We start from the raw sequence: 23,314 nt of genomic DNA, 5'->3' as shown, positions 1-23,314 counted from the left end.
GAAATTGGACATTAGAGGTAGAGGTAGAGGTGGAGGTCATCAGTGGTTCTTCCCTGGGGGAAATTTCTGAGGGACACACACACACACACACACACACACACACACACCAGGGAACATTTAGCAATATCCAGACATGTATTTGGTTGTCACAGCTGGGAGAGAGAATATACTGGTATCTAGTGGGTGGAGGCCAGGGATGCTGCTCAACACCCTACAGTGCACAGGAGAGCCCCTCTCCCCCATACACACACACACACACACACACACACACACACACACACACACACACCAAAGAACTTTCTGATCCAAAATGTCAATTGTGCTGAGGTTGAGACACTTTGAGATAGATACAAAGATAGCTAGATACATAGGTAGATACACAGATACACAGGAATAAAGCTAGTTATATGCTAAGTGCCAGACATTGTGCCTGGCAGACAATGATCAGGGCATCCCTCATTGACAACATAACTTATTGTACAGTCATTGTGCGTTTTCACACCTCAACATCCCAGCCTTGTTTCCAGCCTAAGTACAAACCTGGTTCTTTTTTGGGAAAAAGAAAGTGTCTCCTCTCCCAGGATTTGACATCTTTCTAATCAGCATCCTTTTAGGAGTAAAACCACCTAAACATGCGTTTCTAGGTGAAGGTAATTTTTTGTATAGCATACATAGTTCCTAGCGCTGATAACAAATTCAGCCGGCTTAATCAGATTCAGATTTGGTATGCTGTTTCAGTGGAAAAGGAAAACAAATGTAAGAGGGCACTTTGGAACTTTGGCTCTTGTTTAGGAGTTTATGTAATTTGCTGCATTAAAGTTTAAATCCAAGCTCACAATAACTTCACATTTATGATATAAAACTAATTCAAGATGAACTATGCAGTCCCCTGAGATGTCTTTGCAGATCTCTGTCCCTGTTCTCCCACTTCCAATATGCCAACCATTACCAAAATCTCAATCAGTTTCTAGACAGAGATTTCTTGCATCTAATATGGCTTGTGGATTCTGGGACCAACATCAATAAAAGATTTGGAGCCCTGGGTGTGAGTAGCCCGTCCAGGAAATACATGTTTGGACTGATTTAGGGCACACACTAATCAAACACTTTTTTTAAGTTTATTTTTTTATTTTGAGAGAGACACAGAGAGTGAGTGCAGATGGGGGAGGGGCAGAGAGGGAGAGAGAGGATCCCAAGCAGGCTCCCTGCTATGAGCACAGAGCCTGAGGCGCCCCTCTCCCCCCTCCCGCCACACTCTCGAACCCTGAGATCATGACCTGAGCAGAAATCAAGAGTTGATCGCTTAACCGACTGAGCCATCCAGGTGCCTCACTAATCCAATACTTTTGATTGACTGTTAATAACTCACACTTAACCTTGTCAAGACTATCCTGACTTATAGTTACTACTGTTTCAAGTCCCTTTTTAGAAAAACACCATGGAACGTGTAAGTGAATGCACACTGGTCTACAGAAATTCTAAGCACACATTAATTGCAGATTAACTGTGAGGTTAAATGATCAGGGAAACGTCTGTGAAATGCTGGGACTCCTTTGAAGAAGAGAACCCCAAAGACTTCATATGTGCAATTGTGAAAACTTAACCTAACCTTAGGGATTTTGACTTTTTTTTTTTGGCTTCCCATTATATCTATTCCAGGTAGACCAAAAGCTAGATTGATTTCTAAATAGAAGTACCCATTAGGATGAAGCCAAGGTCAATCCTAAATGTATCCTTTCAGCATTGGGACACTAGACAGTATGGGATTCTCAAAGAACAGCCCTCTAAGACATGACAGCTTTCAGTGTCAAAAGCTTGCTGATCAGTCTCTCTCTCCAAGGTTCCTGAAAAACTTGCTAAACCAGAGCTATTCATTGACACATCTGCCTTCAAAATCACATAGAAAAAAAAAAAAACTAACATTTGAAAATAGAAAAAGGCAGAGAACTTTCTCAGTACTCCAATATGTTTCCAATCTATGTCAAATCTCTCAGTTCTTTTAAAGACTAATCCTTTCTTCTGATCCCTGTAGCTTAAGAGAATAATAGCAGGGGGCCACCTAGCCAGGCCGGGGAGCTCGAACTGCTGGAGTCCACCAGAGGGATACAGAGTCTATTTCCATATCTGTCTGTTTCCTTTGCATGTTCCTGCCTCCGTCCCTGTCCTTCTTGGATGGCTCTTTTCTTCCTCTTGTCTTTCCTTCTCTGGCTACAGTATAAGACTAATGTGTTATTCTTGTTTGGTGGGGGGGGGGGAGGCATTTAAAAACATGTTTAAATATTTAAAATTGTTTTAAATTTTTTACTCGTTTATTTTTACATAATTTGGGATCAACAAAAAAGTTTCCAAGAAAGTACAGAGATATGCTGTATACACTTGGCCTGGTTTTCCCTAACGTTAATGTCTTCCATGACCATGGTAATTCTGTCAAAACTGAGAAACCAACATCGTACCTTACTCTTAACTGAAGTCCAGACTTCATTTGGATTTCTCTAGTTTTTTTTCACAAATGTCTTCTTTCTGTTCTAGGATCCCATCCACAGGACTCAGTGCATTTAGTCATTATGTCTCCTTGAGATCCCCTGGGCTATGAGTTTCTCTGTCTTTCCTTTTCAAGACTCACAGTTTTGAGGAGTGCTGGTCAGATATTTTGTAGAATGTCACTCTCAATTTAGCTGCTACGACCTGAAAGTTCGTGTGCCCCCAAAATTCATATGTTGAAGTCTTAACCCACGTCATGATGATATTGGGAAGTGAGGTCTTTGGGAGGTGACTAGGTCGTGAGGATTAATGCACTTATGAAAGAGACCCAGCAGAGAGCTCCCTGGCCCCGACCACCTTGTGAAGGAACGGCATGAAATCTGCGACCCAGAAGAGGGCGCTCACCCAGCCATGCCAGCCTCCTGGTATTGGACTTCAAGCCCCTTCTATGGGTTTGGGGAAAAATAGCACAGAGGTGAAGTGAAGTGTCCTTCTCGTGACATCGTAACAGGGGTGTTTTATATGCTTCACTAAAACATAACTTTTGACATTCTTCCAACCTTTAATTAAGTTGCTGTTATCTACCCTAATATCTGGACACATGGCTGACACATTACCCGTTATTACTTGGCAAATGAATGAATCTCTCTACGTCTGTCTCCATCGTCACCTATACTATGGGCCAGGGGCCCCGGGGGGGAAAAGGAGAAACTGTAGGCAGCCTAGATGCTGGCCATCTGATAGTCCAACCACTGCCAGTGATCTGGGTTTTAAAGCGTTAGTTAAAAATCACTTTGGAAAACTGTGATGTATTTTCATCTTCCTAAAAGAATGTTCTAAATTTTCATTTGGTTTTGATATTCAACTGTGGTGTTTTAAACGGTGCTAATGAAGTGAGAAGTAAGCATCTAGGAGTGAAGAAATGCAGACCTTGGGAAACGGGGAGGTGGGTTAGCATGATTGCTGTAAAATTGCTTGTTTTCATTGCCCTTTGAGGATTGGCCCTCCCGCGTGGTTATTTGCCATCTCATTAAAAGGGAAACTCTCAACGACATGGTCTTGAAACACCTGCCTAGCCAAATGGAGAGAGGTAGCCTTTTAAGAGCTGTGGTTTTATTTTCTCTGTAGCTTGACGGGAGTCTTCATACTTGACTCAAAGCGGTGAAGTTTTGAGTGGCCAACAGACACAATTAAACGGCGCAAAGTTAAGCGAATTGCTTAAGAATTCAACCTGCTTTATTTTGCGGAACATGCGTCCCCTCAAAGTTGAGTTTAAAAGGCCAAAATAATTGCTCGCCTTTGCTGGTGTCACTGGTGGTTTTGCAGGGAAGTCAGCTTCTCTTGCGCCAAGGCATACAGAAAAATTATCTCCCGCTGTGGGGAGATGGGAGGATGAGGCTGACCCGAGGAAAAAAGAGTTTCTTTGATTTTCTAGTCTTTTCTACATTAGCTGTTAATAATTGTTAAATGTCCTGGCATTTTGCAAGCAATTTAAAGGCCAAAAATCCCCGGGGTGGGGGTAGTTTATGGGAGTAGGATGGGTGGGGGAAATCTATAATTCTCATCTTCTGTTCTGAGAATAAACATTCTTGACTAAAAGAGAAAAGGCACCTTTTCTCCCTAATTGACAGTGGGCCCCCAAATCGGATGATAGGTCTGTGAGGAAAACCTGGACAATTTCTAGCCTCTGCTCCTCTTTGGGTTCAAAAACTGCCAAGAAAACCATGAGTGACAGAAGGGGCTTTTACAGGGAATCAGACACCTAAAAATCAGCCTCAAGTAGAACATCAAAAATTAACTCCTCAGGACGATTCATATCCTACAGCAAAGTTGCTGTTTCAGTACTTGGACCGGGAATTGCAAAGGAAAGGTTTCTTAAGATAAGCATTTGTGTTTCAAATTTCCCCCACTTGGCTCTTTATGATAACAGCTTTGGTAAATAGCATAGCAGTTGAAACATTTATTATTGGAACAGAAATGCAATTACATGCAGATGTTGTGCTGTGACCCGTTGCTTTGTGCTGCACACGTTTTCAAGCTGGAGGAGGAACACGCAGGTCACCTAGTAAATGCTCTAGGTTGGGCTCCGCTTATTCTCCTGACTTGACTTATCTAATCTCTTTCGTGGGTGTTGCCACAATCGAGGCCTCCGTGGCCCTTCTTGGCAGCCGGTTTCATTGCACGATTACTTCAACTACCGTCCAGAATGTCTTTTCATCCAACGTAAACGTTCTCTACTTAATCCAAACCTGGCCCTTTCTCCAACATTCCTGTTCTGAGACACATGAAATGACCGCTGGGTTTCTTTTTTCAAGTTTGTCATTGTTGTCTACTTTTTGTCAAGGTGGGCCTTTTGCTTTGTTTGTTTTTTGGCTTTGCGATGAATGAACTATGGTAATGTCAGGTAGCGACCAAGAACTATGAAGGAAATCAAATGGGTAAGTTGATGTAGAAACATTGGAGGTGGGACGGGTGTGACAGTGAGTCCTGGTTATCATGGGTGGCCTCCTCCTGGACAAGAAGAAGTCTGCATACATTCTGAGGGCTTAGGGGCTAGCAGTGAAGATGCCAGGTGCGTTGGCTTCCTATTGCTGTTGTAACAAATTACCGCAAGTGTAGTGGCTTAAAAGAGCCCACATTTATTATCTTACAGTTGTGGAGGTCAGAAGTCCAGTGCATTTCTCACTGGGCTGAAGTCAGGGTGTCCACAGGGTTGCTTTCCTCCTGGAGGCTCTAGGGGGGAATCTGTTCCCAGCTTCTAGAGGCTGCCCACATCCCTTGGATCATGGTCTCCTTCCTCCGTTCGCAAAGCCACCAATAGCTAGCCCAGTCTTTCACCTGGCATTGCCCTGACACTGATCCTTCTGCCTCCCTCTTCCACTGTATGGCCCCTGTGATTACAATGGGCCCCCCCGGATAATCCAGGATAGTCTTCTTATCTTAAAGTCAGCCCATTAGCAACCTTAATTCCATCTGCAACATTAATTCCCCATTGCCATTTAACATAGCCTATTCACAAAGTTCCAGAAATTCAGATGTGGACATCTTTGGAAGGCTACCACCATGCGGCCTTCCACACCAGGAGGAGCGTTCCAGGCGGCGGGGATAACATATACAAAGGTCCCGAGGTCTGAGCAAGGTGGGTATGTTGGGGAAGGAGAAAGAAGGCCAGTGTGGACTGTGGAGAACTCTGGGAGCCATGGTCTGATAACTACATTGTATTCTAATTATACGAAGATACCGCTAGAGGTTTTAAGCAGAGAAGTAACATGATCTGATGTATGTTTTAAAAAGATGGTTTGGGCTGCTCTGTGAAGAATAGACCTCAGAGAGGCAAGAGCAGAAGTAGGGAGAACAATTAAGAAGCAACTACAATCATCGAGTTCAGAGTTTGTCCAAAAGGGGTAATGTCATGCCCTCCCCCGTCACCGCAGCTGCAGGAACATTCAACAATGCCTGAAGATACTTTTGGTTGCTGTGACCTGGATGGTAAGGGGAGAGAAAGTGCTCCTGGCATCTAGTGGGAGGAGGTCAGAGATGCTGCTGTGCCTCCTGCAGAGCACAGGACCGCCCCATCACAAAGAATGATCCAGGCCAGTCGTGCTGAGGCTGAGAAACCGATCTAGGCACGAGACGACACTGACTTGGACTGGAAGAGTCAGAGGCGATGGCAACGAGCAGTCAGTTTCAGGATTCAGGGGCAGTGGGACAAAGACTCACCCATAGCCAGGCTTTAGCTTTCAGGGCTTTATCAAAGGAGGGGGAGGCTATGGGGCTGGCTGCAAACCAGAGTGCTTTGGAGAGGGATGGGGTGCAGGTGTACGTGGGGGAGGAAAAGACAGATGGTGTTTAGAGTGCTGGGCTTTCCTCGACGCGCCCGAAAAGATACACCACAGGGTTTCCGTTGCACTTCATATTGGCTCTATTCTCCCAGCCTCTGTGCACATGGTGTTTACCGTGGTCTCGAATTGTAAACCCAGGGAACCTGGGTACTATTTCCTTCTCCATCACCACTAGCTTGTTGACATGAGACAATTGACTTAATCTCTCCTTGTCTCCCTTCTCACCTTTGTCTAATAAGGACAACATTTGCTTCATTGACTTCAGCTAGTTATGAGGAACTTGGGGGAAAAACTTAAAAGTGCTGTGTGCGTATATTCTGTCGCAAATTTGTGTTTCCTTTAATTTCCTCGTTGTAATCCTTCTAGGTTTTCTTATATTTTTTTCCTCATTAATATTTTTGTAGCCGAAAGGCAATATAGTTGATAAATACTTGATAAAGTAAGACAGTAAATTATATTTTGGATTTTATTCCCATGACATCCTCAAGTATTACATATTCTATGTCCATCACTGGATGAATGGATAAAGAAGATGTGATAGATGTAGATATAGATATCTCCACACAATGGAGTATTACTCAGCAATCAAAAAGAATGAAATCTTGCCATTTGCAACTACGTGAATGGAACTAGAGGGTATTGTGCTAAGCGAAATTAGTCAGAAAAAGACAAAAATCATGACTTCACTCATATGAGGATTTTAAGATCCAAAACAGATGAACATAAGGGAGGGGAAGCAAAAATAAGATAAAAACAGGGAGGGGGACAAAACAGAAAAGACTCTTAAATATGGAGAACAGAGGGTTGCTGGAGGGGTTGTGGGAGGGGGGATGGGCTAAATGGGTAAGGGGCACTAAGGAATCTACTCCTGAAATCATCGTTGCACCATATGCTAAGTAGCTTGGATGTAAATTTTAAAAAATAAAATAAAAAACAAGCACACAAAAAGAATGGCATATTCTAATTCTTTCTGAGTATTTAATAAGGAGGCTGGTGTAGTAACACTTCTGGCTAATTTCATTTAATCTATTTCACCAATTTATTCACTAGCACCTGTGTGGAAAGTACTGTTAAAGGAACTTGAACAATAGAAAATGGCCAAAATAGAGCTCCTCTTGCCTTCTAGGCGTTTGCAGTCAATTTTAGTGCCTTGCCATTCTGGGACACTTCTTATAATGTAGAGAGCAGGGCTCTGCACAGTTGCGCCCAAGCTTGGCTGCCTAGTTTCGTCAATAAAGTTTTATTGGTACCCAGCCATACCCGTTCACTTACATATTATCTGTGGCTGTTTTGAGCCACAACAGCGGGGTTGAGTAGTTGTAGCAGGGAGACTTATGCGTGGCAAAGTCAAAAATATTCACTATCTGGCCCTTTGCAGAAAAAGTATGTGACTGTCTGAGCTAGGGTACTTGGTCTTTTGGAAATGTCAGCTCTTGCTTCTAAATTTGCTCTGATTTCTTATTTCTTGAGATGAGGCTCACTTAATGCCCCCATGCCAAGGGCTTTACAAGTAAGAGTGCTAAGCTGCCAGTGTATATTCAACTTACAGGCTTGTATTTGCTGAATATAGGTTTTCTAGTATGTATTTTGTGGACCATTCATTCTAATCCTCCTTTTGTCCCTGTTGGACATAAGCTGCTTTTTTACCGTCATTCCCCCCCCCCCTACTCTTCAAGGTCATTTTGAATTATAATACAATCCCCTGAGGTGTTAGCTATCCAATTTAGCACCATCTGCAAATTAAATCAACTTGTCTTTTATTTCATCACTCAAGTAACTGATAGAAATATTAAGAAGAGCCTGCCTCGGGATATCCTTTTTAAATGTCACTGTTTCCCCCAAGGTTCAGGCAGAGCCACCGATAATCGGAGTCCACCTTTAAGCAAGCACTCTCATGGAAACCGGAGCTGGTCAGTAACTTCCGAACTGCAATGGCCAGTCTTTAGGCCACAAGGGGTATTGAATATGCCTACCTAATTGATGCTTTCCTCCAGCTACATGGTCTGCCGTATCTGCCATGTGTCCATTCGTCGTGTATTCTAGTTCTGTCTCTTGCTTTGAAGTTAAGCGGGGCCAGAGGACTTGCTGTGGCCGATGAAGGGTGAGCAGAAGTTAAGTGTCCCTTATGAAGTGAAGTTTTGAAAGGCAGAGCATGATTCACCGGGTCCCCGTTTCCTGCCTCAGCAGCCGTGGAAGTATGTGTTGAAAGGAACCTTCATCAGCCTGGGCTCCCGAGTGGCTGTGAATGGAGAACCTTCCCCGTTGATCTCTATAAACATTTGGCCTGAGTGAAACAAACACCTTTGTTGTTACAAGCCACTGAGATCCAGGGGTTCCTTGTTAACAGAGCATAACCTCACCCATCCTGCCTGATACAGCACCACAAACAGTGGAGCTTTCTAGAAAGCTCCACTAAAACTAGGGACCATTCTTTTTCTGTGTGTCCTTTACGATTAGTACCCCGCACAGACCCTTCTCCATAGTACGTACCAATTAAATGCTTATTGAGTGGAAATAAACTCAAAATAGATTAGCGGACAGATATCAGGCTGCAGTGTTAGGCTTTTCCGTCACTTCTTTACAAACAGAATTAACAAGAATAACTCCTTGTGCATCCAGTTTCCCGAGCATCTCCAAGATGTCGTGCAATTGAATGTGCCGGTCCTCCTCAATTGGTCGAAGGAGGTTTCATGATATGACAGACACATCAAATGTTACCTTTCCCCAATATTCACCTTATTTGGCTCAGCCCAGGCCCACCAAGTCTGATCGTGGGAAGGCCGGCCTCTGGCCTTGGAGAGGCCACTGACTACAGTGAAAGTGTTAAGCTTGGACATTTGTCTATTAATCTTTCTATATTGTTGTGGAACTCAGTTAAACATTCTTGTGTTATGAGAAATCCAGGGCAACGTGAGAGTTTCACATTCCATAACATGGATGTACACAGCCTTTCCTGGAAGATCGTTAGCTCTGTGATGGTGCAGGCGTGGCCAACTTGCTTGTGGCTGTATTCCCAGGACCTAGAAGAACTCCTGGACCATGTGAAACATCAATAAATGTATTGGGAATGATTGAAAGAAAAAACAAAAAACAAACCCAGTAGGTACTTGCAGTAATCTGTGAGGTGCGTGGCCATCTTTATTTTCCCTCGAGAGGTGAAACGTCAAAACATTATAAGTAACTTACCAAAGGTCACACAACCAAGACATGGAACCAGAATGGAAGCACCTTCTGACTCCAAGGCACCTGCTCTTCCTTGGGTTAGCGTGGTACACCCAGGGTGCTGTAGAAATAGCAAGCGTCCTGGAGTCTGATGGACTGAGATTTGAATTACCGCTCAACTACTCATTAGTTGTATGTCATTGGGAAGTTCTAAAATCTATCCCCTGATGTTTTCCTTAAACCACTATGATATTTTCTCCCCTTCGAGTAGGTCTTATATTTTATTTAGTTTCCCATAAGTGCTATTTTTGGGGCACGGTGTAATTATTCCGCCATAAGTACTCTCTCTTTGGGGCCCTCTATGGTTAGGCTGAATTCATGCTGTGTCAGTGAGCCAGCCTTTCCCAAACCATTTCTTGAGGCGTCCAAAATGGATTTAGCAGAGGGTTATATTCCTTCTTTGAAATATGCTACTTTGAGATCCAAATTTCATTTTGACCTTCCAATTCAATAATTATAGCCTAAGATATTTTATGTTTAAAACCTAAATGAGTGTTTGCTTAGAATTGTAAGAACAAATTTGGAGGCCAGATTAAGGCACTTAAAGGTTTAGCCTGCCCTGGGAAAAAAAAAAAAATGCATTCTTTGTCTTGCATCAACATGTTAATAAAGTCTAACGTTCCTGCATAAACAGAACTTGCTTCAGCGGGAATTATGAGAACATAAAGGGTGCACGATCATAAATGGGCTCTAGTAGTGTAAGCCATTTACGTGGCATGGAACAGAGAGTTTTACTTAAGATTAATGAGAACCCAATAAGTAGAAAACACTAATATTCCTTCCTGTGGGGGAGTCGAGATGAGTCCTAACTTGATGCAGTAGAAACGTGTGTACCGTGAACAGAAAAAATGTGTGCAATATTTGCAGTTATATCTTCATAACATTTTATCACCCGAATTCGTCTTCAATAAAAATATACTTCCTATCTCATTTTATGATCTTTCTGGAGTCATTTAAAGGCAGTCGTTTTAGCAGTAAGTTATGACTAGAGAAAGAGCATTTTAATCCGTTTGTATATTGCATTTAAACTCTCCGGGCGTATGATTATTAAAAATTAGATTTGAACGTGGAAAGCTGCCATTTTAATGTTCTTCTGTCCCTTCAAGTTGGTTCTATTTTTGGAAATTCTCTGGAAGTTCAAATCTAGAAGGTCTGGGACTGGGGGCCTGCCACAGGCTGGTCATGAGACTCGAGAGCGATCGCTTGATCTCTGCGCTCCTGTGGAGATGAGAAGAAACACCGTGTGGAGCATCTTCGCCCCGCCGAAAATGCTGTTCAGAGATTAGTCCCCCGTCCTGACAGTGCGGCTTTTGCGCTTCACCGCTCTCAACAGAAGCTCACAATTTTCAAGAGTTGATCTGAGCCAACGTGGATCGGAGTGAGGCGGCGCCAGGAGCGCCCCCAGCAGAAGCTCTTCGCAGTTGGTTTGTGCCGGTGCTGGCTTAGGTGCTGTGTAAACATCCTCTCCCCTTTCCTGAGCAGAGGCCTAAGACGCAGCGCCGAGCTGTTTTTACTAAGACGGATGCTCCGCGAAGAGGGGACACCCAGTGGATGAAATACAGATGATTCATCTGAAGAGAGGTTTTCTTTAGCAGGCAGTCCCCACCTCCAACACCCGGCCGGGCGCTGCAGAGTCTCGAGTCTCTACTGAGTCACAGGAAGACTTGCCGCCGAATTGGTTAGACTTCCACGGAATTATTACTGGACTTGGCGGTGGATAAACATAAGGGGGGAAGAGCCAGTTATTAGACAATTGCTCTGTCACATGCTTGCATTTAAAAGCTACAGTTCGAGCCCAGAGTCGGGCCTTCCAGGAGTTCTCTTAAAGGTGGATTGTCTTATCCTCTTAAGTCCAGGAAGCTGTTGAAAATGTTTTTCCGTGCAATTATGCAAATTCACATGCCTTAGATTTCCTTCCTGAAACCATCAAATAACACGTCACTCTGTGGGCTCGGGAGGGTTATTACGGCGAATAAATAGATGTCATTACGTGTCGTTTCACCCATCAGAAAATACAGTAGCAATTACTGCCTTGTCAGGGGAGTACACTCCAAATGATCCAATTGCATTATCTACTGAGGGCCCCGGGAAAGTTGAATAACGAGGAGCTCCCCCGCTCACGTAAGGCATTTGAGCCTTATTTGGTGGACGTGTAGTCACGCTCTCGTCCTAGCACATCTCCTGTTTGCGTCTTTGAAAACCATTTCAAGACGAGTTCACCTGGGTGTAAAAACCTAGAAGGCAAATGATACCATCCCGTCCTTTGGTTTTGCCCCTGCCAGTGCCTTCGGACACTATGAGGTCGGTCCCAGGTCCCGATATAAAATACGAGCTGTTGACTCACAGTTCTACCAGAAGGGCCAATTTCACAGACCGCCAGGATAAAGATGATTTTAATTAAATCGCACAAATCCCTTTGTGCTGCAACCAGAGCCCAGGCAGGCTGGCGGACTCTGAGCCGTTCTGGCATGCATAGAGTTAACCAGGTTACCGGGATTCCTAGTTAACTTCTTTCACCAGGAATGCAATTCATGTTTACCTATATAAGGAAACCTGTTAGGCTGACCTGAGTTTGGCAGATTTTTGCGCTGACGGGGAGGCGTGTAAGCACACAGCCTGGAAAGGGGAGTGATTCGGAGCTGGACAGAGCAAGCTTCCTGAACGCCCCGGCCATTCAGCTGTTCCGAGGCAGCCTGCTCGGAGGACCCACAGGTTTGTCTCTTCCAGATCACAGCTGAGGAACAAAAACCCCCGTCCTGGGAAAGATGGGGAAGCCGGTGAGTCTTACCGATCTCTCTCTGCTTGCTTCAGCTAAGTGGCGCGTCTCGATGCTCTCACCCAGGAAACGAAGGGAGAGGCGTAGCTCAGGGTCCAACCCCACAGCTCCTTTGCGAACAAACACAATGCTCCGCAAATACCTCCACACAACTTTTCCTGCCTGGTTCGTACACCGAGAATTCACAGAGGCAATGACTTTAGCACCTGAGACATTGCAGAGAGTGTTTTTACTAGCCAAGAGTTTGTAGACCGTCGCGATGAGCAAACTTTCTCATCTTTTTTGCACGCTGAAACAGTGGAAATGAGCCTTGGGGTGCTTTGCGAGAAGGCTGAGTCCCCAAGGAAGTAATAGTAAATCTAAGTGGGTTCTTAAAACCACAGGCAGTGTGATACTCTGCAGAAGGGCAATTTGTCACTAAAAAGGCAGTCTGAAGGTATCATTTTTCATTCATGCAGCAGCAAACTCTTTACGTCCTGCACATTGCAGTAAAGGACACCTTCTGAAACACCGAGGAAAGAAAGAAGCCAGGCTGGGCTCTTTGTTCTAGACAATGTAAAGATCACTCGTGCATTTTGACAAGTAGCGGGTGTCTATTTATATATGAGGCGAGAACGATGAACAAGGGTTTCATGTCAAAGGCATTGCGGTCAATTAAGTTGGAATTTGGCTATACTCTCTACGCATACAAAAGTCTCAATCTGAATGTAATTAAACACGGAAACGTGAAAGTGTTTACCAGACTTCCAGGGGAATTGTATTATACTTGGGAACAGCCAATTGTAAGACACAACTGCGGAAGAAGAAAAAACTATTCCAACTGAGTTCTGGGGCATAGGCAAAACTTTGGAAAAGAAAGTGAATTTCCTTATAGGAGAGCTGTCAAAAGGGATTTGGAATCCGGTACAAAGTTTTATTTTTTTATTTTTTCACGGCAAGGGGGTTTTCCTAATTGAGTGAGCTGTGCCAGTGACCGCGGCGAGTTAAGGACCCGGTTTCTGGGTCGTCCCATTCCGAAACTAACTTCCAGAAAAGTAATCAGTGCAAACAGATAGGAGAGGGTGATCGCTTTAAAAAAAAAAAAAAAATCGCAAGTGATCGCAAGTAATCACAAGCCTCTAGGAGGCTACTGATTAAATATGGGGACCAGCAGCTACCTGCTCAGAAAAACAAAAGCTATGGCCAGTTTTATGTAGGGTCCTTGACTTGAGAAAGCATAACTCTCCACAGTAACATAGTTTAAATGAAACCTGCTCACGGCCCGGAGAAGGAAACCTAGAAAAGCTGTATGTGTGGTACAGTAGACGTTTTGGTAAATACAATTCTTAATAGCAAAAGCAGCAGAACTTGGAAGACAGACACAGGCAGACGTTTTTGAGCCAGTTTCCCAACGGGAATCAGTAACCCAGGAGACACAAAACACTATTTGAAAATACACGGTTAATAACAGATGTTTATACCGGGTTGTCTCGCCCTGCCGATGCGATGGCCCCAGGCCAAATCAACCGGCACGTCCGCTGTTTTTCCTGTGAGTTCATATGTACACAGTTATTATATACTAATTACATCGACAGCCAGGGGAATATATAACCAGAAAGATAGATAAGTCTCTTGGGGTGCGGAGGGCCTCGGGTAGACGTCGGGGTTTTGAGTCTCGTGACAACGTGACTGCGGACGACTAGGGGTCTTGTGTCCACAACCTACTCATCCTTGGCTGCTCGGCAGCTCGTTTGGGGGCAAGAATGGTGATGAATGTATTTAACTTAACACCTTGGTGTTAATAGAGTTTGAGGAGGATTCCTTCTGGAAGATGCAAGTTATTTCAGGGTCTGAACCGATCCTGGGATGCTGTGTTGTCGCCTTAGCCCTTTTCAAGCCACCGCTAGTGTGTTGTGTGGAGGGCACAGCCATCCGGCAGCCTCTTTAGATCTGTGAGATGTTAGGAGGGGTCTTGGTTAAAGGAGATTGAAAACACTTGGAGGGAAACAACCAAAGAGAAGCAGGCCTTCTCAGAGCCTTACCATGCCCGTTTGCTAGTATGTGTTGTGACTCCCTGAGCACGTGTAACGTCAGAAGTGTGGTTTGCTGCAAACTGGACTGGTGGCTTGTTTTTTGCCTGATCACCTAATGCATATTCTTTTGGGCAGAGTTTCCCAGTGGCTGGGCCACGGAGCACTGGTGGACAATGAATGGGTCACAGACCTGCCCGGATGTTGGTCTTGTTTGTCATCTGGGCCGTCAAGCCGTGCCTGGGCCGGGTGTATCCCCCTGAAATTTATCTCTGGGCCACGCAGCTTCCCCATTTGGCCCCAGGGCAACGTGCAGATAGGATCAATTTCTGTATCCGACATGATGTGTAAACGTTAGGAAACTGTCTGACGGCCCAGGCCCAGAATACAGATCGAGCAAGTCAAAATTCTGCTACGCTGTGTTAACTTGGGCCTTGGGGCTAAATGTGAAGGAAAATACCCACGCTCTTACCGTTTTTCATGCTGTGGTGGGGGTGTCAAAGCCCTCCATAAGTTATCCAGTTTGCCCTCTTTATTCCCTAAAGAATTTAAAGAGGGATGTGTGTGTGCGTGTGCGTGTGTTGTTCTATTCTTAAAGATCTCCTAAAAAAACCTGATGACAAAGCATTTCCCCATGGGATCCTTTCTAATGTTTAGTTATGCTTTACACTCCCCTTCCTCAAACTGCTATCAGGGTTTGTTTGCCCGGGATTCCACTGCTGCCAGTGTGGCCTAGTCCAGAGGCAATGACATAAAAGAACCTGGTTTCAAAAGTGATTTATTAAATGTAAATTCTTTCCTTGGACACCGTACCAGATTTGTACACAGCATTCCTATCCCTGGTGAACTTTCTCTGGCTTTCTCTGCCTACCATTTGACATCAATTACCTTTTCAAAAACATTTGGCGTTATTAATTCCTGTTACATTCATTCAGCAAATATTTATTGAGTGCCTTTTGAAGTTCTGTGCTAAGTACTCTGGAGGAAAAGCGGGTATATAAGACACAGATGAATTTAAACCAAATCTTCATGAGATGTGAATTGTGACAAACGCACTTGACCGCTTACTTTTTCGCTGATCATCCCAAGGGACGTTCTTTAAGGCAGAGCTTCCCAACTGGTGGGCATAAAGCAGGTGACACACAGGTCATGATGGTCGTGCTGTCAGTGACCAGATGATTTCCATGTCAGAACACGTCAGGGAGGCGCCAGTGGACGTGGCTGTACTTACAGAAGAAAGGTGCCACCTGGCTCGGTGCGGCGCATCTGTAAGTGACAGAGAGCCGGATGGCACTTCTTTACAGCTTCTTCGTGGAATTTTCCCGACCACGCTTCCTTGGGGGTATTAGGGATTCCCGAGGCACCACGTGAAGAGGAGAGCTCTGACGCTGGTTCTTAACCACCGGAAATGATCAAGGTTCAAGTTCCAGTGACAGTGCTTACGAAGCAGACAAAAACAGCTGCCGTTACTTCTGAGGTTGTGTGTCTCAGGCTTAGAACGAGGGAGCATGAATTAATAACTGGTTTGTGTCAGTAGGATTCTCCAAGTACCTAGGGCATTGGCAAAACCAATTTAAAATATATTTATATTTGAAGAAAGGTTAGCTGGCGAGGTGATAGACGAGACTAGGGTTTGTAGTTAAATGTAAAAGTACATTTCCATATTTTAATTAATTGCTTGCAATCACATAGAAGGGAATCTTCTGCGAGTGAACGTGGCAGAGAAATTAAGTTACTTTCTATATTATTGCCAAGGGTTCGGTTAATTTTATTTTTTATTTAAAAGGAAAATAAAAATGGATGGCAGTGCTTTGCGGAACATAGCATTCTCCAATGGGCATGGTACTTACTAGCTGGATCTACATAAAGAATGGCTCTAACTGTATGTCCTCATCGGTTCGCTCTCTTGTGAGGTGCCCTTCACTTGTCTGAACTTGAGACAGAGATGAAATTAAGCAGAACCCCCTCAATTTGGCAGTTTGAGTTTTAACACGTGACAGAATTGGAATTTCGGTTGAAGAGCTGGAGCCAGGAAATGCTGCATTATTTATAGGTATTGTTCCGCAACCGAGGCCTTGGTTATTTAAACCAAAATTATTTCCCCCCCTGAGTATCTAATTGTACAGTTATTTAGATCTGTCCTGACGCACTCATCATGTATTGCCTTGGGGAACGAAACAGTATATAAACTATAGAGAACGGATCACAAGTTTACTCGAACTGATATACTTGGCTTAAAGTTAAGAAACAAAGCAGTGGATGGTGGGTTTGGCCAAGTCATCTTAAACTTCTCTGGGATTCGATTTTCTTCATCTATCAATGGAGACACAAATACACAAGTCATTGGGTGGTTATGAATATTGAAAACGGTCATGTCTGTCAAAGCACCTAGTGAGATGCTGGGCATGAGGCCAATCGATAAGTACTAGTTGGAGCTGAAATGGGCGTCTTCAAGTAAACAATTAAGGGATCGAGGAAGTACACACACACTGGGGGCCTGGGTGCGATTTTGCCCACGCAGTGACTTCCAATCTGCTTTTCAGTGAAGCATGATATACTTTCTGATGTCCTGTTCCAGGTTCTCTTTGCTTATTTGTGTTCACCTGCTTGTCCCCCATAGGTTTTTGTGTGTGAGACGCTTGTTTGAAAAAGCCTTCTGCCTTCTGGGGCGATCTATGTTATCTCAACCACAGGTTTCCTCCGTTTAAGGTGTTTTCTGAAAAGTAACGCGTTTTATAAACAAAACAAAAATATCCACTTCCGCGCTTACTAATCTGACAGCTTGAAAGCTTTTCCGATGGCAGTGGGGGGAGACTGGGCTAGTAAATCCATTGACAAAAGCCACTTGCTTTATTAACAAGTTAGAACATTTCCCTGGCTTCAATTTATAACAGTTTTCCAGGAGTCTTGGAGATGGACCTCTCGAAAGGTGTCATGCCCCCAAGGTTACCCTCAGACCCCACTCTCTTTCTCCCACCCCCCACCTACTACATCCCTCTGCTTTTTGGTAGAAACCCAAAAACAGTAGAAAAGCTCTTTTAAAAGAATTGTTATATTCTGGCACAAAGCATGCACATGACAACTCCAACTGAAAAGTGATTTAGAAAAGTTGGAATCTTACAAAGTTTATCTTGCCTATGTTTCCCATGTATGCACATACAGGAGGAACATATTTTTTTTATACAAATTGGTCTAAATCAGCCTAAAAGGACTCTTTCAATAAACACAGCATAAAATATTTAAATGCGAAGAAAACATTGTTTTATAGTCGAATTGGAAGATTTTTTTTTCTTTCTTAGTGTTGTATCTTATCTCAAGTTCAATGAAAATAAGTCAGAAGTAGGGGATCTACACTTTTCTTATTAATGTTTTTTAATGTTTATTTATTTTTGAGAGACAGAGGCAGAGCGTGAGCGGGGGAGGGGCAGAGAGAGAGGGAGACACAGAATCCGAAGCAGGCACCAGGCTCCGAGCTGTCAGCACAGAGCCCGACGCGGGGCTCGAACTCATGAACCGTGAGATCATGACCTGACCCAAAGTCGGACGCTTAACCGACTGAGCCACCCAGGCGCCCCGGGATCTACACTTTTTTAATTTTTATTTTAATTCCAGTTAGTTAACATACACTGGTTTATTAGTTTCAGGTGTATAGTATAACACTTCAACACTTCTATACGTCACCCAATGCTCATCGTGATAGGCATCGACATTTTGATGAAGCCACTGCTGTGGACTGGATTGTGCGGCCCTCCCCACTCCCAGAACTATACCAGAACTATATTCCTTCCTCACATGGTCCTACCTGGGAATGGACCTGTCAATTCACACCTCCAGGAACATCCACCAAGTTACTACACTCCTCTGTGAGCTAATTCTTTAACCTTTCTATCACATGTCCACAAATGCATTAAGAACCAGCGTGCTCGGTGGATTCCATAGATCTCCTGGGTATCTGTCCAGACCACTTCCCTCCGGTCCCACCTGAGCCCTGAGAGGATCTCTCTCTGGCCTGGGGGACACCCTTCCTCCTCTCCATTTCTTTGACCGGCTTTGCCAGGCATGTGAGCCATTGGGGTGCAGCTTGTTTCAAATAATGCCTGGAACTCAACAGAACTCAACAGTAGTGAACATAATATGAACTTCTGTGACCAAGAAAGTCCATGGGCAGGCAATGACAATTATGTCATGACTGCGGCCTAGGCAGCAACACGTGTAAGATACATCCCAATACCAACTATGCTAAATTGGAGAGGATGTTCCCCTGAGAACCCATGAAATGGAGTGAAACTCCCCCATCCCACAGGGATGTCTAAAATCTCGGCATTAGAGAATGATTTCATTGTCTTTGGCATGGATTTCTTTCCAATTAAAACTAAGTAGGAGAACAGGATCCCATGAAAGTGGGACAAGGGGTGATATAGGGATGAGGATACAGGAATGGAGAGAGGACGGAAAAAGAGAAAAACAAAAAAGAGAAGCTTCCATGGTATTTATCAAATTCCTGCTCCGAACCAGGCATCACCCTACATGCTGAGGCACTCAAGTAGATAACGGTGTGCTGCAGGAGACAAACACTGATGAAATAAATAGCCCACAAACAAGGGGAAAGATGCACCTGGAACAAAAGCTATGAAGCATAGCTATATGCTGCCATGAGATTGTACTGGGGCAGAGGGGCGCTTTAGCTTCCATCAGAGGATGGAAGTCAGAGAAAGTTTCCCCAAGAAAGAGATGCTTATACAGAGAGCTAGTAGGAAAGGATGTGAGTCGGTGGGTTTGGAGGGGTAGGAAGTGGGCAGACTGTGTTAGGGAGTTTTCAACAAGGGATGACATTTGTCTTTTGGAAAGGCCACCTGGGCAGCAACATAGAGAAGAAATCAGAGGGGGCATCAGAGTGAATGTGGGTGAACCAAACAGGAGCCTAAGAGAGGGGTGTAGGGAAAGGTGATGCCTACTATTTTAAAAAAGTTCTTAATGTTTATTTATTTTTGAGAGAGAGAGAGAGACAGTGGGGGAAGGGCAGAAGAAAGGGAGACACAGAATCCGAAGCAGGCTCCAGGCTCCGAGCCGTCAGCACACAGCCCGATGTGGACCTCGAACTCACGAACCAGGAGATCATGACCTGAGCTGAAGTCAGACGCTTAACTGACTGAGCCACCCAGGCGCACCAGGTGATGTCTACTTGTGCTAATATCGCGGTGGTAGAGATGAAGAGACGTGGATGGAGTTTAGTTACATTTCAGAGGTGAAATAGACAGGAGTGGGCGATGAATGGGACAGGGGCGATGGCAAGGGGCAAGGACGCGTCAAGACAGACTCCCAGGAAGTTTGTTCCCCTCACTGGAGGGGTATTGGCATCATTAAAGATTTAGGGAATATTAAAGCTGACCTGTTCTGGGGGTAGGGAGGGTTATCGTTTGCAGCCCGATGGAGTGGAAAGTGCACGAGCTTTAGGGCTGAGAGCATTGCCGTGGATTCAAGTCCCAGCCCATCCATTTACTGGCTGTGTGATGCTCAGTTTCTCTGAGGCTCAGTTCTCGCATCTTGAGAAAAAGGGATAAACGTCTACCTCACGGGGTTGCTGGGACAATCGAAATAACTTCATAAATGGTCAGAGGTCCTGCACGCATGAGTTACCGTTCTTACTCCACCCGATTGGCCAGCAGTGAAGCGTCAAGGAGGAAGGACTATTTTCACCACCTTCCTGGGGGCGAGGGAGTCGGGTGGTGTGTCCGAATTTGGACAGCTGAGATCTCAACACTTGGTAAGTTTACCGAAGTGCAGGTTTCTCCTTGTTGATAATGTACAGATTCCTTCTTATTTCATCCCAGCCCCCTCTCCTCCTCGCTTCCTCAGCCTGGATTAAGGGAGCCCCTGTAGGAATCAGCTCCGTTCCTTTTCTCAGCTGAGATCCCTTATCACTTGTAAGAGGACTATAGGATTTAGGAAAATGTAACCCGAGAGTTTGCACTAACAGATGAGCACACTCGATTAACTTCACGCTCCCTGTAGTGTTTGGGTGAAGGTTTTACCATTCTGTTTTTCTAGCATCAATTTAGCGAGAGCATTTTATATGACATGTGTAATTCTACTGCCCTCGAGTGACCTCAGCGAATTCCTTTCCGGCTTCCAAATATGCTCTCATTAAAGGGAGCCGTTAGGCAGCGTTAGGAAAACCTTGTAATGGGCAGGTGAAGGGGAGGAGGGGGTTAAGCCCTGTGGAATCCAGGTATTAGCTTCCCTCTCCACAGGTGTTCTGGGAATTGTAGGATCCGAGTCGCTACCAAAATTCGCCTCCAGTTGCCTTGTTCCATTTCTTTCCCTTTGTTCCTGATACACACTGTTAAGTCTCGATATTTTAGAGCCACAGTCCTCTCTCAGTAATTATCGGGAAGATTAACTTTCCCACCACGACCGTTCAGTTCTTTTGCCATTGCAAGAAACACTTATTTTCATCCAGAAAAGCACATGGGAGAGAGTGAGAGACTTTCTCTTTGGTCATCTCACTTGCGCCACGTTTGCGTGGAAGATGCCGAAACGCTCATGTGAACTTTCAGATAACCAGCTTGGTTCTCCATCCGGACACTTGAGATTTTACCATCTCCACCCGGCCTGGGGGTTGGGTGTGTGGGAGGCGCGGGGAGGGAAGCGGAGTGGAAGCTGTTATCTGGAATAGAAGTCGTAGACGCATTTTTAAGAGCTTCCCCTTTCTTCTACCTTTCCCTGCCTTCACTTTTTTTTTCTTTCCTACGCAACCCACTTTGGCGCAAATGCATTCCAAGATATAAGGGCAGTTTAAAAAGGCAACTCTAAATCTGAATTGTGTCTCCAGAGGGGCTGCCATTTCACTTCATAAAGACCCACTTGGCTTTAGTTTTGCTGAGCTCAAGGCAGGAGCATTCCACAGAAACTTGCCATTAGCATGTGTGAGTGTGTGAGTACTCCCTCCACATCTGGATGGGTTACAAGTCACAGCACAGTATCAGGAAGCCAGCAGAGAAAGAGTTCACTTTGCCCTATGAATGTGCCAACAAATAATGTGCCGATAGTTCAAAGATCATGAAGGAACCTGGGAGAATGATCCCGAATGAAGGTCGCGGCAAAGAGAAAACACATCACACGTTACAATGCACGAAAAAAACGGTGAGAACCTCTGTTTTCAAGCCCCCAAATAAAGTTCTTGCAAAGATAAAGCTGTGAGCTTTGCACACCATCAGGCCTTCTGGAGTGTTTATCCTGCTCGGAAAGACTGAAAATGGGGGGAAGGAAGGGCCTCTGCCAACAGATTGTAGGTCATAAATTAGTTAATAAAATCTGTCCTGTGTTATCTCTGAAACAGCCTATTTTATACATACTTGTCCAGTTGATTTGTTTCTCTGCTTACTCCAGGCTGTATTTTGGTAGCGTAAGTCAATATATGAGTTTTAGATTGTACGAAAGTTTATTTATAAATGACCTGCCTTCTGTGGAGAAAATAACAGTGGTGTGTGTGTGTGTGTGTGTGTGTGTGTGTGGTATATAATTTATTGCCGTTGATCGGGAATTTCAAAGTAAACTGTAGATTTCAGTATATAATACTAGTGATGTATGTTGTTATCTGCCAAAATATATTTATTTTTTCATCAACTTAATTTTTATTGCTGCTTCCAAGAACTTTTCAGGGCTTATCCAGTTCTAGTAAATTATTTCCACTTACAAGTGTTAGTACATCCAGAGTCACTATCAATGATAAAGCAATGATACATATGTATCTGTGTACATTTCTATATACATTGTCTATATGCACATGTATGAACCCATTTGAAAGTTTCTCTTTATGAAGGAGGGTGAGCTGTCGCCATTGTTTACTGATATTTTTTCAGTCACGTGAAAGATAAAAAAAAAAGAGAGAGAGAGAAAATGTCACAAGTTTTTAAGACCACATATAATTATATAGAAGACAAATGGAAGTCCAAAAGGGGTTGGGAGGCAGGGGAGAAGAAAAGGAAAGAAAAGAGAAGCAAGAGATGAGAGAGGAAGGGAGGTCCCAAAGCAACAAAAATCTGCTCTCCCTTCCGCAGCCAAGCGCACTGTCCCTGTATAAACAGAAGCCCAGCAGACAGACTAAGGCATCAAGAAAAGAAGGGGCAAGACACAAATTGCTAGAAAGTGTTGGAGACCAAAAGAGAGAGAGAGAGAACAAAAGAAAGGGTGAGAACAAAATGGTGGGGGAAATACTTGCACAGTGAAAGCAGATGAGCCAAAAGGAAACATAGAAGAAAGTAGGAAATGAGGAGGTCACAGGAAAAACTCAGGAAGTGTGAAATGAGACAGAGATGGCCACTGTGCTTGAGTTGGTGGATGGCGGAGAAGGCATTGTTCTCTGGGCGTCTTGATGAAAGGAGGAGTAGACAGCACAGAAATGAAGGCAAAAAGACGGCAGGAGGAAGGTGAGAATAAGGTGAAGAGGGCAACTTAGCTCAGCCAAGTGCCAGGTCCCAGGGAGTGGCTGCATAGTAATGCCCTGGGTGGGTTCATCCCGGTGAAACTGCCCCCCGAAGATGGCAGGGCTGGTCTAGTCTTTGTAATTAGTCCTGTGCTGCAGCAGTCATGTGAATGCAATTTACTGTGTCAATGTCCCTACTCGATGAGGCTGGTGTAGCCAGAGTCCCCATCTTCTAGGCCATACGGTGCTCCACAGTGGGTTGCCTATTCCCCCATCTAACCGAGGATTATTCTGGAGCAGTGAGTGATAGCTTGGTGGCCTGAAGAGTTAATCCTCCAAATGCCTTCCATACTCCCAGGAGTCATTTATTGAGCCAGCAGTACCTGGCTTGATATTTATTAAACACTTTGAATTTCGGAAGGGGAGAGGGGGGGAGAGGAGGGAGAGGCTGTTACATCTGAACCCGCTGCCAAGCTTCACCCGAGTGCCCAATGCCTGACTCTGTAACTGCCAGGCTCAGAGCCTGCACGTGAAATTCCCAGTCCATTCCCTTGTGGTT

The 23,314-nt window shown here is 44.5% G+C and overlaps 1 protein-coding gene across 3 annotated transcripts in view; it reads left to right on the top strand.

Annotated features, from left to right (window-relative positions):
* Window positions 1-23,314, top strand: part of MID1 (midline 1) — a 579,948-nt gene that overhangs the window by 227,161 nt on the left and 329,473 nt on the right. Inside the window, exon 1 of one of the 3 annotated variants that reach the window (XM_027054474.2) lies at window positions 11,892-12,322. The exons of the other annotated variants lie outside the window; for them this stretch is intronic. The gene's annotated coding sequence lies outside the window, so the exon portion shown is untranslated. Of the gene's footprint in view, window positions 1-11,891; window positions 12,323-23,314 lie in introns of those variants that run through there. 3 annotated transcript variants of the gene reach the window in all.

This window comes from Acinonyx jubatus, chromosome X (assembly GCF_027475565.1).
Source record: "Acinonyx jubatus isolate Ajub_Pintada_27869175 chromosome X, VMU_Ajub_asm_v1.0, whole genome shotgun sequence".
NCBI classification, from domain to species: domain Eukaryota; kingdom Metazoa; phylum Chordata; class Mammalia; order Carnivora; family Felidae; genus Acinonyx; species Acinonyx jubatus.
Note: the sequence above shows the minus strand (reverse complement) of the source record. Positions and strands in the feature narration are given on the sequence as shown.